At 37.8% G+C, this 17,964-nt stretch overlaps 1 protein-coding gene across 12 annotated transcripts in view; it reads right to left on the reverse strand.

The window, feature by feature from the left end:
• DLGAP2 (DLG associated protein 2) overlaps positions 1 to 17,964 on the reverse strand; it is a 399,013-nt gene that overhangs the window by 160,135 nt on the left and 220,914 nt on the right. The window lies entirely within an intron of this gene.

The raw sequence follows: 17,964 nt of genomic DNA on the forward strand, positions 1-17,964 counted from the left end.
GTACATAGAAACAATAATTAGAAATGTGCAGAATGCTTTTTAGATTTTACCCTTTTAAAAAGAAGACTTTCTTTCTTGATCATAACAAGTAACAGACTTAATTTTGCCTGTTTTAGTGTTTACTCTTTCATTTTTCTTTTAAATCTATCTTTTTTTTATAAAAGGAAGAGAGCTAGAAGTATTCCTGCTGACACTGTAAAGCATAAATGAGGGCTTCACTAGTCAACTCCCATCTTAAGAGAGAGCAGGAAGGTGTGTATCAGTGACGCAGCATCAGAATGACCCCTCCCCAATGTGCATTGGGACTGGAATGCAAAATTTCCTCTTTGAAGTGCTTTCCTTTTTGGAAATTTCATGTTCTTAACAGAGACTAATTTAGCAACTTCGAGGAGTTACACTCAGAGATTCACTTGTAAATCTATAGCCAGAAGAGCAGTTGACTCTCATAAAATACAGTCACAATACCAGCTGAGATTGCTGTTGCATTACCAAAGTATCAGGCTAATTCTCAGACATATACAGCCAAAATTCCCACCTTCTTAGATAGTGTTCTGTCACACAAGGCAGTGACGTGAGAACATTTGGAAAACAAGCCCTGTTGCTAGAAGCAGTCCACCAGTTCCCAATTAGCTCACCAGATTTGTGTATGGGATACTCAGACTGTCCTTCCTCCCATTATCTGACAAGTGGGATGGCAGAGGGTTGCAGTAGCTATGCTGTCTTGGAAATGCACAACTTTGAGGCTGACCAATCTACCCTAACGTGTGTATACATGAGCTTTCTTGGCATTTTAAGGAATTGAATTTATTTATGAGCAGCGCCTGGAAAAAAACTTTTATTACTGTTTAAATTACTTCATCTTTAAAAAAAAAATTGTTTTCTGACTGCAACAGTCAACAGACGCAAGATTCTAGGTCAATGGTTTAGGCTACAGAAATCCTGAACTTGTAATATGGTAACTGATTCTAAAAAATATTGCGAAAGTATTTACCAGTTAACTCCTGGAACTGCAGTAGGAACTGCTCCTACTGAAAGATAGGAGGAAAGTGTGTTTTGCTTTAATAATTTATAACTGTTTAAATGAGATAAATTTCCTGAGGACTGAGAACATGCTTAGTTTTGCAAGTGAACATAGGAAAAAAAACAACCTAAAATGTGATAAATGCACTAGAGAGAATTGCTTTCTGAAATCTAAGTTGCTGAACACAATGCATTACCTAACAATTCCAGTATGGGGGGGTCTCAAGGTTTATCATACCAAACTTCATCATAATCTACAGCAGAAATTAGAAACAATGTCAGCATTTTTTCTTCCAGAGCCTGAGAGACAGAAGAATGTTGTTGCCCCCTAGGAGCCCGTAAAAAGCAAACCAAAACCAGATTATGAATAAATGGAGTATCTAGCTAGGCAGTGACTGCTCCCTGAAAGCAAAGAGACTGGATGCAGCCACCATGCAAATCAGAATCAACACAAGAAAACACTTAATACTTAAATAGCACAAACTGTTGTCACTGTGCACATCCTGTGGCACATCCTACCACAGCAGTAATGTGTTTCAAAACATCTGTTCTATGTAATTTTATTAATGAAAGTATCCTGATGCAAAACTCTAAGATCCAAGAAAAAGAACAGGAGAGGAAAAAAATTCTCTTCTTCCTATAGCAGTAAAAAAATACCTACTTAGACACTGGGATTAAAAAAAAAAACAAAACCAACCAGAACAAACTACACCAGAAAAGTGGGATTTGCATCTGAAAAATTCATGTACCTATTGTAACTTGCAGCAGAAATTACTACTAAAAATGCTATTCTGAAAGCAATGCAGATAAGTTAATGAAAATTAATTATGCTCTTGTCCCAGCATAAAACAACACTACTGTGTAATACTTTGTGTTAAGCTGATGATATAAATTGTGGATGTGTTTATTTTCTTACAAGTCGATGTCCACTAAGTGAAAACAAGGTAGTTTGTCACCCGAGCACATGTGTCCTGTGTGAATTGTTAAATAAAATCAGACCTACTTTGCTAGCTGAAACCAGAAGAGTTTATGGTATATTGAACCCACAAATCATGATCCACATGCCCCAATTCCATCATTACACTTCACAAAGAGTAATATGAGCTGACACTGCATAGGCAGGCAATGTAAAGTTTCCCATATAAAGATAAAGTGTGCAAGATTTTGCTGGTAGACTTCAATACATGCAATTACTTCAGTTATAATGGAATGAAACCTTTGCTGTGACTGAAACAACTCTAGTATTCAGTCTCTGCCATAAGATTTCTTCTACTCTCCTATGGACTCCAAAGGCAGTAGAAAAATCATCATTTCCTGTTATTGTTAAAAAGATTTCTCAGTTTCTTTGACTGATTTTCAATTAAGTAAGCTTGAAGAGGTGGAATCCAATTTTCCACCATTCCATTTATTTAGAGGATTGCTCTGATTTGTTACTATTCACTTTTGTTTTCACACATACGACTTTCTAAGCAAAGAGCAGGAATCTGAAATTAAAATGGAGTACCTAAAAGTGACACACATTTTCATCCCCTTGTTAGGGCAACATAGTTAGCATGTCTACAGAAGCAGTTAGCAATGAATTATATTCATGCAATCCAGACCTGATTCATACTATAAGTTATTGATTTAAGTAATAAAACCAGTGGTTTGATGATAAAGATGACTTCATCATGTAATGCATAGAAAGATTTTTCAAAAAAGGGAAAGAGTATGTACTTCTCAGCAGGCAGTATCTTTCTTTGGTATGCCATAGTCATTTCATTAGCTCAGTGCAAAACAGACATTGGAGATGGTACAAGATTTTTATGCCACTAAGCTAAGTATTTTTTCCTAGAGTTGATTAGCAAAGATGTACTCCTGTCTACATCTTGCCTCCAAGGCCCTATTCCTTCTATTTCAAAAACAGTGTTCACTGCACAATCCGGTGCTCAACCTTTGACTTCCACTCTCATGGTATTCCTCGTGCTGTGCTTACAGTAAAATAGCTGTATAGCTGCCACTGATATGCATTCACAGAATACCAATGCCAAATGAACAGAAGGGATGATTTTTACAGTGCATAAGAAAAGATATCTAAGGTGCAGAGCACATTTAAGTTATCTAACATTAAAGGTTCTCCACAGCATTGGTAGCAAGATGATGAAATACCAAATCACCTCTTGAAGGTGTTAGGTACCTGCTTAGAAAGGTTAGGAGAAGCTAAAGGAATGCTCTTTCGAAAATACAAGATTTTGCCCTGCTTCTAAGTGTTTTAATAGATATTGACAGCAGGAAATGAGTGTCTCCACTTGGTAAACTTTCACAGTTAGACTCAATCTTATTTCACTATAAGCCCATAAATGAGCAGTACAACTGAGGAGCCATTGTGGATGTGCACAACATCTGGACCACGAATTCTACAAAGCTGAACTCTTCAAACAAGAGGAGTGAAGTCCCGCTGCTCATAATATTTCAATACGAAGGGAGAGAAATAAAAAGGCTAGTTGCAAAGAAGAGAGTGAAGAGTAACATACAGCTGCAGTGGCTGAAGAAGAAAGATGACTTGCATTAACCAGAAGTTGCAACTGTAGCTTTGACAATCAGGTCAGTAAAAAGTATTGGCATGCAACTCTTATGATTGGATTTGGACTGTGAGTTTGGCTGCACCAAGATTTAGGGGTTAATTTGCTACTAACCAAACATACAGCCAGAATTTAAACTAGAAGTAGGTGAGCAATTCTTTGCATTAGCCTCTAGATGGGGAGAATTTCCTTCAGCTTTTGAAATGGTGTGCCTTATTCACTAAAAAGCTGTTTTTCCAGTAGAGATAACTCTTGTATGGTCCTGTTGCTTCAACTTGGGTCTGCACTATTTGTCATTATCTGTAACTACATGCCCTGAACGTACTGAAACAAAACTGTTTTCAGGCTCTCTCTTATTTTCATAGATATATTATTCTATTCATTTGCCACCAATCCTTTAAACAGCACAATTATAATTTTAATGGAAAAGTAAACCTTTTCTTTGAGAATTTCCCCAATGAGAAGTAAAAAAAAAACCACATAAAGGTTGCAATAAGGAATTCACAATAGTGCAGTCCCCATCTTACAAACCCACTGCTCTCTTGTGCTGCTGTTTGGAATTAATTTTTACTCTTGGAGATAATAAAAGAAAAAAAATCAAATGGACATTTAGTTACGAAGACTTAACAATACGACACTTCAAAACCTATTTATTGCTCTGATTCAACTTGATACCATCAATTTATTAATAAAAAATTGCATCATATCGAGACAGTAGATCACACTTATGCCACTAACCAGGAGTTCATTTCGCCAGCTTTCTTTTCTGTGATATCATTAAGATTTGGATTCAAACTTACTTTTCTTCAATGGAGGTGTTTTCCTGTGAGCTGTGTAAGCTTCCATTAGTTCCAATGAAGAAGTAATAGAAATTGAGTCAATTAATTACATTGAAAAGTAGAAATTAAACTTGGTCAGATGAATAGTTAGAACAGCTCTTTCCACCGACAAGATCTTTAATAACTATAGTGTGAGCTTAGACACCTATAATGTAGGTAATTGGAGCTGAATCTCACCACAAGAATGTTTCAGGAAAATAATGTACATATATGGATGTGGATCTGAGACAGTCACAAGAATAAAATGGGAATGATTTAGACATGGATTTAGACTATTTTGCAATTGGTAAATTTGATGGCCTCAGATCTCTAAAATGGTTAGCTAAAATAAGTACTAGACAAAAATAAACTTAGTCCTGCCAGTCTCTGGTACAAAAACTCACTGATTATTTTTTCTACTCTCTAAAAATCATCCGTTAATTATACAGGATGATTGTTGCAGTTTTATATTTTGCCTTCTGATTTATGTTATTTCAGTAAGAACTTGGAGAATGGCTACAAAATTAAATACAAAAGGATCCATCAGAACACCAAGAAACACCTTTTTTTATTGTGAGAGTGACTGAGCGCTGGCACAGTGCCCAGGGAGACCAGGGAGTTTCCTTCCCCAGAGGTAAATAAAAGCCATCTGGATGTAGTCCTGGAACACTCTGCTTTGGGTGGCCCTGCCTGAGCAAGGGGCTTGGACCAGATGACCTCCAGGGATCCCTTTCAATCTCAACCATGCTGTGATTCTGTGAGATAGTACCAATTGTTGAAAGAACCTGAGGGCCACATAGAGCTTCAGTGTTGACAGAGCAGGAGAAAGAAATGCATTTTTCCTGATGAGAGGAGTGAATTGTGGAAGATAGATCACAAAAAATACTGAGTAGGGAAGCTTTCATTAATAGAACCCATCTGTTATTATAATAACTGCTAACCATTCACACTGCCCATTCAAGTCTTTGTTCACACACTCTTGCACTTGCACTCTCCTGGTTACCCACCACTGCATAACCAGGAGACCAACACCAGCTCTCTGCACAGAGGCCGTGGGGCCATAACAGCACACAGGGGCTTTTAGGTGGAGATCCAGGAAGTCCTTCAAAGGGTCGTTCACCTGATCACTTATATATAGAATCCTGCAGCCTGACCACATGTGGCAGTAGCACCCTCTGGAATGTGGTCCCATTCACACAACTGGTTGTTGCTGCTAGTCCTGGCAGGTGGTCAGGTTTGGCCACCTTTTTGTGCCCCAAGTTTCTTAGTTCTTGCAAAGACTGCCAGACTGTCAATCTCGAGGAGCTTATCAGTGCGTGGGAGACTGCTGCATGCTGTTCTCTGCAGCCTACTGTATCCTCATAACTTTTTCCACCCACACACCTAGATACCCACAGAAATCACTCACACAAGATCACAAGGCACTTTTATGCAATGCAGCCTTGGAGAATGGCTACAAAATTAAATAAAAAAGGATCCATCCGAACAGCAGGAAACACCTTTTTTCAATTGTGAGAGTGACTGAGCACTGGCACAGTGCCCAGGGAGATCACACCTGCTATGTGATATGCTTTAGCAAAAGAAGCTGGGGGAGACCTAAAATCCTGCTATCCAGATGCAAATTTATCCTTACATAGAAGTTGTGAATTACTGTGAACAACTACAAGGACTGGTAATACTACCAAACACACATTACTAAAGATGCTATTCAAAATAACACAATAAGGGAAGAAAATAAGCTTCCAGGTTTACTTAAGTGTCCTATTAAAACAAAAAGTTCTCTTCCCATACAGTTAACTCTTTGGCATCCCCTTTCCTTGGATAGGAAATATTAATTAAATGTGTTGTCCTTAGTTTCCTTAGAATAATTCACCAGAATCGCAGAATGGGTAAGATTGAAAGGGACCACTGGAGGTCATTTAGTCCAACCCCCTGCCCAAGTAGGGTCATCCTAGAGCACGTTACTCAGGGCTGTGTTTAGATGTCTTTTGAAAATCTCCAGAGAAGGAGACTCCACAACCTTTCCGGACAATCTGTTCCAGTGTGTGGTCATCCACAGAGTAAACAAATTCTTCCTCTCTTTCACATAAAACTTCCTGTATTCCACTTTCTGTCTGTTGCCTCTCATCTTAATTAGCCTGGCTCCATTCTCTCAACACCCTTTCTGCAGACATTTAAATACTTTGATAAGGTCCCCTCTCAGTCGTCTCTTCTCCAGGCTAACACATGCCCAGCTCCCTCAGCCTTTCCTCGTACAAGAGATGCTCCAGTCCTTTAGTCATCTTCGTAGTCCTTTGCTAGACTCACTCCAGGAGCCAAATGTCTTTCTTATACTGAGAAGCAAGAAATTCAATTTCTGTGTTCCTAAAGCTGTATTTCATAGGGCTTCTGAGTTAAAATGTCATCACCATCTATAGAGAATAAAAGTTCATGTTACCTATATATACAGTTTAAATTACATAAAAATATTTGAGATATTGAACAGAGATGATTAAAAACATAACCTATAGGTGTAATTTGACTTGGCTGAGATCTTCTAGTAGGTTCACAGTGGGTAACATTTCAGAGAAGAAAAAAATGGGATCTACTGGCCCTGGCCAGCTAAACTGGACCATGGTCTGCGTCTCTTCCTCCACAACATATGTTGTTCTCATTTCTTTTCTCTGTCTCACTTCAGAAAACTAAGCCAAAACAACCACCAATGAAAAACAGAAACTCCAAAAGTGGTTTCCTTCCATTTGAAAACCATCATTAATCCATTTTCTTCTGCTGCTGATCTCAAGCAATCTGCCTGCTTCATGCTTCCTAGTATAATCATGGCCTCAGGACTGGTTTATCCAAACTCAATGCAGGGGTTTTAAATAGAATCTTACAATATATCGTAGAACCTACAGCTGCATGCAGCCATCTCAAGATCAGAACATTAATGCTTTCCAAAGCAGCTCTCATCAGGAAACTTAAAAGTACGTTATGGATGAAATCCCAGTCCCAGTTTCCTGCAGTGATAGCTGCTGCACTAACAGTAGACCCACTCTGCTTGAATGCAGAGACTTTATTTAGGCAGCACTGACTAGCACTTTGATAGCAGTGATGGAGGACATCTATCATCAGAGGTAGGTGCACTGTAATTTGGAATCCCGTGCAGTTCATCACAGCTTTACTGCCTCATACTGAGCCAGGATTTCCCAGAGGACTAACACAGCCGTGCTGTCCTCACCACATATAATAATCCAAACACTTTCACGAAGGTACATTGTATCTATAGGCACACTGTAACTGTGAGAGCAACAGTTCACAGTTGTGTACATATGTGTATTTATTTAAAACAAGCACACAAATGAAAAAGTTTCTCAGAAAGATCAGTACAAATATTACTCATACTTTCCCCAGTGACTTCCACTTGGGTAACTGGCTTAGCCATGAAAGAGGTGAAAGAATCTCTTTTACCTAACATACTTTAGCGTCTTAGCATGTCCACAAACATTTTTAAGCTCAGAAGCACTTTTAAAATTATGTATGGCTGATCATTGAGCAACCACCACCTTAAAAACATAAAATCATTTAGGTTGGAAAAGACCCTAAATATTATCAAGTTCGACCATTAACCCACCACTGCCAAGTCACTAAACCATGTCCCTAAGTGCCACTACTACACTTCTTGTGCTCCAGACCCTTCACCAGTTTCACTGCCCTGCTCTGGACACACTCCAGCACCTCAATGTCTTTCTTGTAATGAGGGACCCAAAACTGGACACAGAATTCCAGTGCGGTCCCACCAGGTACTGAATACAGTGGGGAGATCACTGCCTTGGTTCTGCTGGTCAGACTATTTCTCATACAAGTTAGGATGACATTCGCTTTCTTGGCCACCTGGGCACACTACTGGCTCATATTCAGCTGCTGTCAACCAGCACCCTCAGGTCCTTTCTGCTGGGCAGCTTTCCAGCCACCCTGCCCCAAACAGGTAGCGCTGCCTGGGGTTGTTGTGACCAAAGGACAGGCCCTGGCACTTGGCCTTGTAGAACCTCTCACACTTGGCCTTGGCCCACAGAATTGAGGATGTCTAAGTTGTGTAGCATGTCACCAACCATTTCTCCTCGAATTATGGGGGCTTCATTCCAACCCCCAACCCTGTCTTCCAGCTCAGGAGGCTGGTACCCAGAGAATAACTGGTCATACTGTTAGACACTGAGGCAAAGAAGGTATTAAGTACCTTGGCCTTTTCCTCATCCTTTTTCACTGTTTTTCCCTGCATCTCATAAAGAATGGAGATTCTCCTTTGCCTCCTTTTTGTTGCTGATGTATTTCTAGAAACATTTTTATTTTCTTTTACAGCAGCAGCCAGATTAAGTTCTAGTTGGGCTTTAGTCCTTCTACTTTCCTCCTTTCTTAACCTCATGCATGGACATCCTTATAGTCCTCCTAAGTTACTTGCCTCTTCTCCCTAAAATCATAAAATTTCCATTTTTTTTCTGAGTTCCAGGAAAAGCTCTCTGCTCAACCAGGTCAGTCTTCTTCCCCACCAGCTCATCTTAAAACACATGGGGATGGCCGGACACATACAACTTTCTAGCTCATTTTTTCAAAGGATGCTGGTAAATTTATTTCAGCCTAGGCAGACGTAAAGCCTGCCTCTATCCAGGATCTTGGAGCTGTGGGTAGTACAGTAGTGTTCTTGAACTAATAACCTAAAGCCTTAACTTCGAGCCAGAGCTGATTTCTGTCCTCAAAAGACAAGTATAATTCTTTCCCATTTGTCTGAGAAAGACCACAGAGAAAGAACAGAGTTTCCAAATTAAGGAGGTGGCTAACACAGACAGCCATGGACTGTTTATTCAACCTCTGAAAAACTGTTATTTGTCAGTAGAGTTTCCATACTTGACAGCAAATAGATGTCAGAGTTTTGAAAGTCTACTTGAATCCTATCTGTACATTTAATCACATTATCTTCCCATATGAAATATTAAAACTTCAATTACTTTTGCATTATTGTGAAAAAGATGCAACTCATGACTCAAGAAGCAACAACATAATACACATTATGATGTGGTGACATCATGATTCTCAGCAATATGAAGCTATCAAATTTTCCAGACCAAAAAACCATAAAATAGATAAGTAAAAATATGCTAAATAAAATTCATGTTTATGTAAAGTTGAGATAGTCTGATGAAATCCTGGAAGTAGGCTCTGGGCAAATGAGGAGTCTCAAACAGAGATTCAGTAATACTCCACCAAAACAAACCAAAACCAAAAAAACAAACAACCAAAAAAACCCCAAAGACCAAACCAACAAACAAAAAACTAAAACTAAATCAACCAACCAAACAAAACCAACCAAAAACAAACTAAAAAGCCTCGCTCCACCAAAATCACCCAACCCCAGGGGAAAAAAAACAAACCATAAACTTCAAAATAATATATCTGCTCAGTTTTATTGCAGCTCTTTTCTAAATCTGCTTTATTCACAGAAAAGGCAAGAAATCCTATGAAATTCAACTGTTCCACTTTATGCCACTAATTATGTCAAATACTATGACATGTCTTTCAGAAGCTGCTTCTTAAGTGCTTTCAAATTCTTTCACTTTATCTTATTCTTTCTCTTCTACTGGAAATGCCTCTTCTCTCACATTGTCCCTGTTTTTTAGTAACTTTGCTTTTTCCCTGAAAATTATAGAAATATAAGCTCTTGAATCAGCTGGCATTTCTAAACAAAAGATAATATTCTCTCATTTTCCACTTAGCATCAGCTTCCCTTCCCCTAACTCATGTGAGATTGCTTTCACGTTTGTGCTCAGCTTGATCTGGTCTTCGATATATCTATTCATCGTCTTCTGTTCACCAAGAGAAAGTATTTTTTCATATTCATTCTCCTGCCAGTTTAACTTGTATCAGATAAAACCAAGTCCTTATTATTAAGCAATCTTTCAAGCCTTTCATGCCCTGCCTGGTTTCAGAAAGACTAAATAACTATATTTATATGTTGACACGTAAAGTACCAAGTCGAGGTTTCTATGACAAAGCTGATTCAGTGACTTACTAAACATTAGGACAATTCCGGTCATACTAAACAAGCTGAGTCTTCTAAGTACTTTAGATCTGGAAAGCTAATGGGGATGAAAAAAAATCCAAAAAGAAACATCTGCTTAAGTAGCTATGGCTTAATCCCAGCCAGCAACCACACACCACACAGCCACTTGCCCACAAGTCCTCACCCTGGTGAGATAGGTTAGAGAATCAGAAAAAGGTAAAACCTATAGGGTGAGATAGGATTAGTTTAATGACTGAAATAAAGTAAAACATAACAATAATAGTAATGAAAGGGAGAGGAATAAAATCCAAGAAGGATAAGTGCAATTGCACCTGCTGACCAATGCAGTGATTGTTCCCTCCCAGACAGTTCCCCCCAGCTTATACACTCAGTATGACATTCTATGGTCTAGAATATCCCTTTGGCCAGTTTGGGTCACCTGTCCTGGCCATGCTCCCTCTCAGATTTTTGTGCACCTGCTTGCTGGTAGAGCATGGGACATTGAAAAGTCCTTAACTTAGGGTAAGCACTATTAGCAAAAACTGAAATATCAGTGTGTTATCAACATTATTGACATACTAAGTGCAAAATACAGCACTGTGCTAGCTACTGAGAAGAAAATTTAACTCTATCCCAGTTGAAACTGGGACAGTATCCACATTGATTCCATATAATTTATGCCATGACCAGGTCCTATATTTTCCAGCACATTTCATTCAACCATCACCACTCTTCCCATCCCTTAATAGATGTATCTGTACATGTACACACACCTACACACACATCATTCCCTTAGTTAATGGACCATCCCTAAAAAAGTCCACTGAGTTCATTTAGTCCATGCCTTTGGACTCCATCTGCTACAGTTCTTCATCAGGGCAGGAAAAATAGAGTATAGTGTTAGATTCTTGCATACTGGAGTCAGCTGATTGTTCCTCTCCTCCACCTGTCTGGAGGCAGCACTACTCTAGTACTGCTAACATGAATCTCCACTTCTTTTAAAAATGTATTACGATTCCTTTCCACAGGATCAGAAGTATAGGGCTCTGGTAGATACCAGTGCACAGTGTACCCTAATGCCATCAAGTTATAAAGTGGCAGAACCCATTTTTATTTCTGGAGTGACAGGAGCTAATCATATTGGAGGCTGAAATAAGTCCAACTGGGAATGAGTGGCAAAAGCACCTCTATGTGACTGGCCCAGAGACTCTGTGCATCCATGATGAGCTGTTGTTCCTGTCTCATTCACTGAATAATGGCCAACTTCTGAAGTTGTAACTCAGGAAAGTTGTCAGTGTTTTCAGTGATAAATGCTAGAGTTCTATAGAAATGACTGCAAGACTCCCTTTGATTTCATAGAAGTAAGAATCGCACTGAGTTCAGAAGGAAAAGACCATGAAACAGAAGAAGGGAAAAGTTTGTGGTAATGTAATTAATTAAAATCTCTATGGACAAGGGAATGAAGTAAAGGTTGAACTGGTTTTTGCCCACAGGCATTTCCAGATTTGATTGCTTCACTTGATTGGTCTAGCAGTCTTTCAGCACAGTTTTGTGCTTTCAACATTGTTCATATGGAATATAACCAGAAGAAAAAACTTATTTCATGATATAACTTTTGGATTCAGTGGAATTACTCCAGTACAGGGTATGACTCATATTTTTGATTTTAAATATTCAACTATTAGATGAAATAACAACTATTTATTCATAATCTAAATCCTAGGTATGACTCTCTTGAACTTCAGTGTAAAATGCATGAATGTACAGGTAAAACAGAGTGAACAGGTCAATTACCATCTATAAAAACAGGATATATATCTATAAGCTACAAGTTAATTCTGGTCCCTGGTATGCAAACAGGGAAGCAGCCAAATTGTTGTGGGTCTCTTTCCTTTTGACCAACTTGACCAACTTCGGCCCGGAAAAATTTTCCAGAGAAAATGCACTGAAATTGCTTTGTTCTCTGGGACAGACTCAGTTTTGAAAAATGAGCAGTTTCAAATGGAAGGAAAGGAATTATTAGAACATTTAAAAGATAACTGTATTTGAAGGCCAAGTTCTGGTCTGCAGTATGCAATTTCTAAACAACAAAGACTTCCTTTCATATTTAAGCATATCTAGATATTGTATGTTCTGGAGTTTAACAAAATTTCTAACAATAGGAAGGTTGTATTAATTTACGTTTTTTTAAAGCAGCTTTGATATGGAATTAGATCTGCCTCCAAAATTAGGTTGGTTGAACTTTGTAAAAACAACATTTCCTCATCTGTGTATACTATGAAAATGAACCTTGACTCAACATTAATATTGATATCATGAGAGCCATAAAAAAAATCCCTTCAAAACTCCCCAAGCCCTCAAATTGAAAATACTAGAGGTAATCCATAAATAAAATAAAATAAAATAATTTGTGTAATGTAGAGAACTCAAAAAACCCTCCTGTAACATATGTTCTATTTGCAATCTTAATTTACTTTGGTAGCACTGCTTTGCCAGTTTATTTTATGGCATGCCTTTCAGGAACTTTGTTTATAATATGTATTAAAAAAGGCAAAAAAATGAAAAAAGCAATAAAAGTAGTCCAAACAACTTTTGATTCTTGCCTTGTTGTTATACCTAGCATTTAACCTGGGTCAATTGAATTTTGTAGGAGGATGTGTCATGAAAATAATAAGACATATAATTTTTACTATTGTTGCTCAAAAAGTAAGACCCAATTGTGTTCAGGCACTTCTTATCAGTGAGAAAAGGGAGCTGCTTTCTGTGTCCTACAAATCTTGCAATGATTTATTTGTTAGAAGAACTATTTCACTGACATAAAGTGGAGAGGATAATATCTAGCACGTTTCTTAGCTTAATTGTCTTACTGCAACTGAATGTGACACACAGTGTAAGAAAGATTAATTATGAGAGAAAACTGAAGTCAGCAGCCTCAGGCAAGACAGTTTCTTAGAATTGGCTTTATAATCTCAGAAGAGATACCATTAACCTTAAATTAATTTGGATTTTTTACCTTTTTTCTTTCTTTTCTGATACAGCACTACAAAACTTGCTTTTCAAGTCCTTCTGTATTCTGAGAAAAAAATTACACTTTTCTAATTCCTGGATACATTTTAAATGAATTTAAGCAATATTTCACTCAAGCTCAGTGTCAAGATTTTGCTAACATTGAAAAGTTCTTAAATGTGATTGAAGGTATCACAATCATATCCACCCTAAGTTTCTTCAGTAGGTTCAGCTCTGTACTAAGACAAACAACCAGAATGCGTTCCAAGCCATTAGAGCAGCAATGGTGAAGTATTTTTTGCTTCCATCCCTAGAGGTCCCAAGGGTATGAACAGTCTGTCCTCACATTTCTCTTCACATTGAAGTTCTACTGCACCTCTTCCCCATGAGATCTTGGCCTCCTCTCTTCCTCACACATTATAAATATAAAATATACTTCTTTTCTCATCAAAGAGATACTGGACATTGACAACTCATCAGCTCTCCTCTTCAAGTCTTTGCTCTGCAGGCAGCTACCTCAAGAGAGCAGCAGGATGTTACAGCAATGCGAATGGCAGGTGAGTTAAACCAATGGAACAATGGCTTCTGATGCACAGTACTGTCTGCTTCACCACGATTTTACTCCAAGTTCTGTGTCAGTTCTCTTCTGTCCCTAGATTCAGCTACAGGATATGCATGTGCATCTGTGTTGATGCGTATTCTACATCTGATGTGCTTTCTCCTCAGAGAACAGAAAGAACAATCAGAAATTGCAAAACAGAGAGCCCCCAACCATTCTGATTACTTGCCATGGGATTCACTTCACTTAAGTCATTATTTTATTACAGTTTCCTTTAGACACAAGATCTGAAAAACTCATATCAAAAACTCGAAAATGCTGAGAGGTTGTGCAAATATTCTGTCAAAATTTATCCCCGAGCAATACACTTCATTTTTCTTTTAAATGTTCTCTCCAATAATCTTAAATCATATTGGCTAAAGGAAAAACTAAAATCAGTAATATATAAAATATTATAAAAAGGTGGAATCACATCAATCTCCATTAGTATAATAATATATACTGTATCAAACCCTAACTGTGAGGGCAGTTTTCACAATGACATCTGATAATTTGGTGCATAGTACTTTACTTAAGGTAGGTGCTGGAATTTAAAATAGCTTAAAAAAATAAAATTGAAATTTTGTATTACATTCAGCAATACTCATAGTCTAAGAGTTCTCAGAATCTCAAGGAATAAATAAATAATTTTCTATAAAAATACATAGGAAAGATTGGCCTTCCTAGATTTTTGCTGCACATTAAAGTTCTCCTTTGTAATACAATGTATAGAAGCAACAATTAGAGATGCAGGATAGCCAAATCAAGGGTTTCAGAAGCATTGGCCTATTCCCAGCTCTACTACTGCTCTGCTCAGTAACGTCAGGAAATTCCCTTAATAACCATGTCTGCATGTAGCCCATGAAAAATTATCTATTTAGTATATGCTGTTTGTTTAGTATCCTTCTATAACCAACAGAGAAAAAACACATTTCCAGGCAGTGATTTATGCCACCTGAAGACAGGTCTGAAAATAATTAGACTAGTGCATGTACTCAACTCTGGAAAACTTGTGGAACAACTGCTTATAGCACATTCCTAAGCAGATGGAGGGCAAAAAAAGAGTTGTTAGTTATAGGCCATTTTTCCTTTTAGTTCAAGGATTTATTTTTTTTTAATGACTTTCTATAACTGGCTTTCTACCAAGTGTCTTCATTCTGGCCTGGCTGAGCAGAGCCCAGGGTAACCAGAGAGAGGTACCTGGAGCAACAGGTTCCCACATTACTTCTATGCAGAAGCATACTCCTCCTGGGTAGCTGTGGCTTGTAGGACAAGTGGGAACATTTACTTCACAAATTCTATTAAATTATCTCATATCTTGTGGAGAATGGACTAGGTATTAAGAGGTTACAAAGGGAAAACAGAGCTTAAACCTTTAAAGAGAAGGGGCAAGGAACAGAGGATGACTAGTCACAAAACTGTAGTAATTAGAAATTCTGGAGAAAGGAAAATTTTTAGAATAAGTAATTATATATAAGTACTTGGCACAGCATAAGGAAAGAAGTGGTAGGCCACATTTTGTCTGTCTAGAATTGAATGTCTAATTTCCTTTTGCATAAGAATAGAAAGTCATATGTGAGGAGGAGCTTTAGGTGCCTCTTGCTCCGATTTCCTTGTCTTTTGACACTGGCCCACATCACAAAGTCAGCAATGTCACAGATGATGTGAGGTACATGTTCTAGATGAAATTACCTAAATTGAACTGATGGAAAGTCAAAAACTTGTATTACAGCCAGCCATTCACAGCTGAAATCACAGAATCATCAAGGTTGGAAGAGACCTTCAAGATCATCTAGTCCAACTATCAATCCTACATCACCATAATCACCCCTAAACCATATCCCCAAGGGCCACATCCCTACACCTTTTCAATACTTCCAGAGATGGTGACTCCATCCCCTTGCTGGGCAAGTTATTCAAATGCCTAACAACTCTTTCAGTGATTTTTTTTTTTCCTAATATCTAATCTGTACCTCCCCTGGTGTAACTTAAGTCCATTTCCTTATGTTAAAGGGGGTGTCCACATTTAATATGGATGAATAGGCAATCAGTTTGTCTTTCTCACCAGATGGGACAGGATGTCATTAGGACAACCATGTCGCTGGGACAGCATGAGGACAGGCTTACAATTATCTTGTAAAACTAAAGGAATCTCTTAAAGAAAAAAAAAAATAAAGTAGGATTGGATTCAGTAAGGACAAGTACAGGACACTGAACTCAGGAGGGAAGAACTAATTCAAAGACACCAGCTAGAGGACCAATTGTCATGTATCTGTTCTACACAGAAAGTGTCCACTGCTACAGTTTAGCACACTTTAAATATGAGTAGGCAATAGCATGCTATTTCTGGAAAGAAAGAAACATGATAGTGGAACATAAAACCAAGAGCAGAAGCTACAAGGCATGGAGTCATTCTCTTTTCACATGCAGTATAGGTTAGGGCCTCGGCTGTGTGCAGATTTGACAGAAGAGAGAGGAGAGACTGACCAGAACTCTGGAATATAGCCTATGAGAGAAGACTGAAAAAGTATTTGCTTATAAGTCTAAGAGAGATAGGTACAATATCAATCTTCAGCTGCATGAAAGGTTGTTGCTAAAGGGAAGGAATAATCCATTTCTACTTTCATACGCAAAAAAATAAGGAGCTTATTCTGAAACAGGGAAGGCTCAGGTCAAACATTAGCTGAACTTTCTAACAAAGATAGTGAAGCAGAGGAACAGACCTGCTGGGGATATTATGGTCTTTTCATTGTTGGAAGCATTGAAAACAAGGTTAGACCAACCATTTGTTCAACATCACCAATCCTGTAGGGGCAGGAGATAGACCGGCTGTTCTGTGCAGTTCTTTTCTTGCCCTATTTTCTTCTGAAAGCTTATGTTCTGTTTATTACAGGGATCTACTGGTAATACTGTGAATTAATATTAGATCAGTCCTTGTCAGTCAGTCAATGGTAGGTCTATGTATTTTGTACTTTGTCAACAGAAAAGGAATCTTAATGCAATACAAATAGCTTAAAAATAAAAGTAAGTTCAAAAGGTTTCTTAAAGCTCACCTAAAGGAATATTTAATGATATTTAATGGAATAAATATTCACACAGTTCCTGCGCCAATTCAGATTAGATCAAACTGAAAGAAATGAGTGAAAGAGAAAAACTGAACATTACAACTAAGGGCAATATGCTCCTAGTATATTGCTAAATATATTAAAATACTAAATACTAAAATACTAAATACTAAATGAATTACTAAATTCATAATACTAAAAATACTAAATACTAAAATACTAAACTGAATTACTAAAATGAAGCACTCTAAATAATTACTAAATGAGGCACTCACATACGAAAAAATACATAAAGTCTTCCTTTATAGACTGCTGTGTGATGATTCCATGAAACTCCCCATTCAAGTCAAAGCAACTGAGACTGAAAGCAGTAATGGACAGAAACTTTAATAACATCACAAAAGCAGTGGACATAAAAAAGGCCTCACATGTATGCAGTTTTGCATTTTCTTTCATAAGTTTATACCTGCCTTACAAGATATAAGAGAAATTCAATCTATCCCTTGTTTATAGACAGATTGTAGAAATAAAGCCCTGGTTTGCTCTTCCATTGTTATTAAGTGATAAGTATCTACTAACACAATCGTGGTTTTTTTTCTAAGCACATCACTGTTGTTATTTTTATTCTGAAAGTTTCACTCCTCTCAAGTAATGTAACTTTGACTTATCAGAAATCTCCAGTCTTAGTGAAGCTTGGGAATGTTACAGGTAGTAGCCTTTACCAAGGTCAACAGAAGAGTACTTATTAAGTAGTCCTTTGTTTAGTGTACCAGAAACAAAGGAATTAAGTGCAAAGATCAGGAGGACAAATGCTGTAGTAAGAACTTAGGTGCAGTATGAAGTTTTGTCTTCCCTGCATGAGAAT

This window comes from Corapipo altera, unplaced genomic scaffold (genome assembly GCF_003945725.1).
Source record: "Corapipo altera isolate COAL_440 unplaced genomic scaffold, ASM394572v1 46, whole genome shotgun sequence".
NCBI lineage: Eukaryota > Metazoa > Chordata > Aves > Passeriformes > Pipridae > Corapipo > Corapipo altera.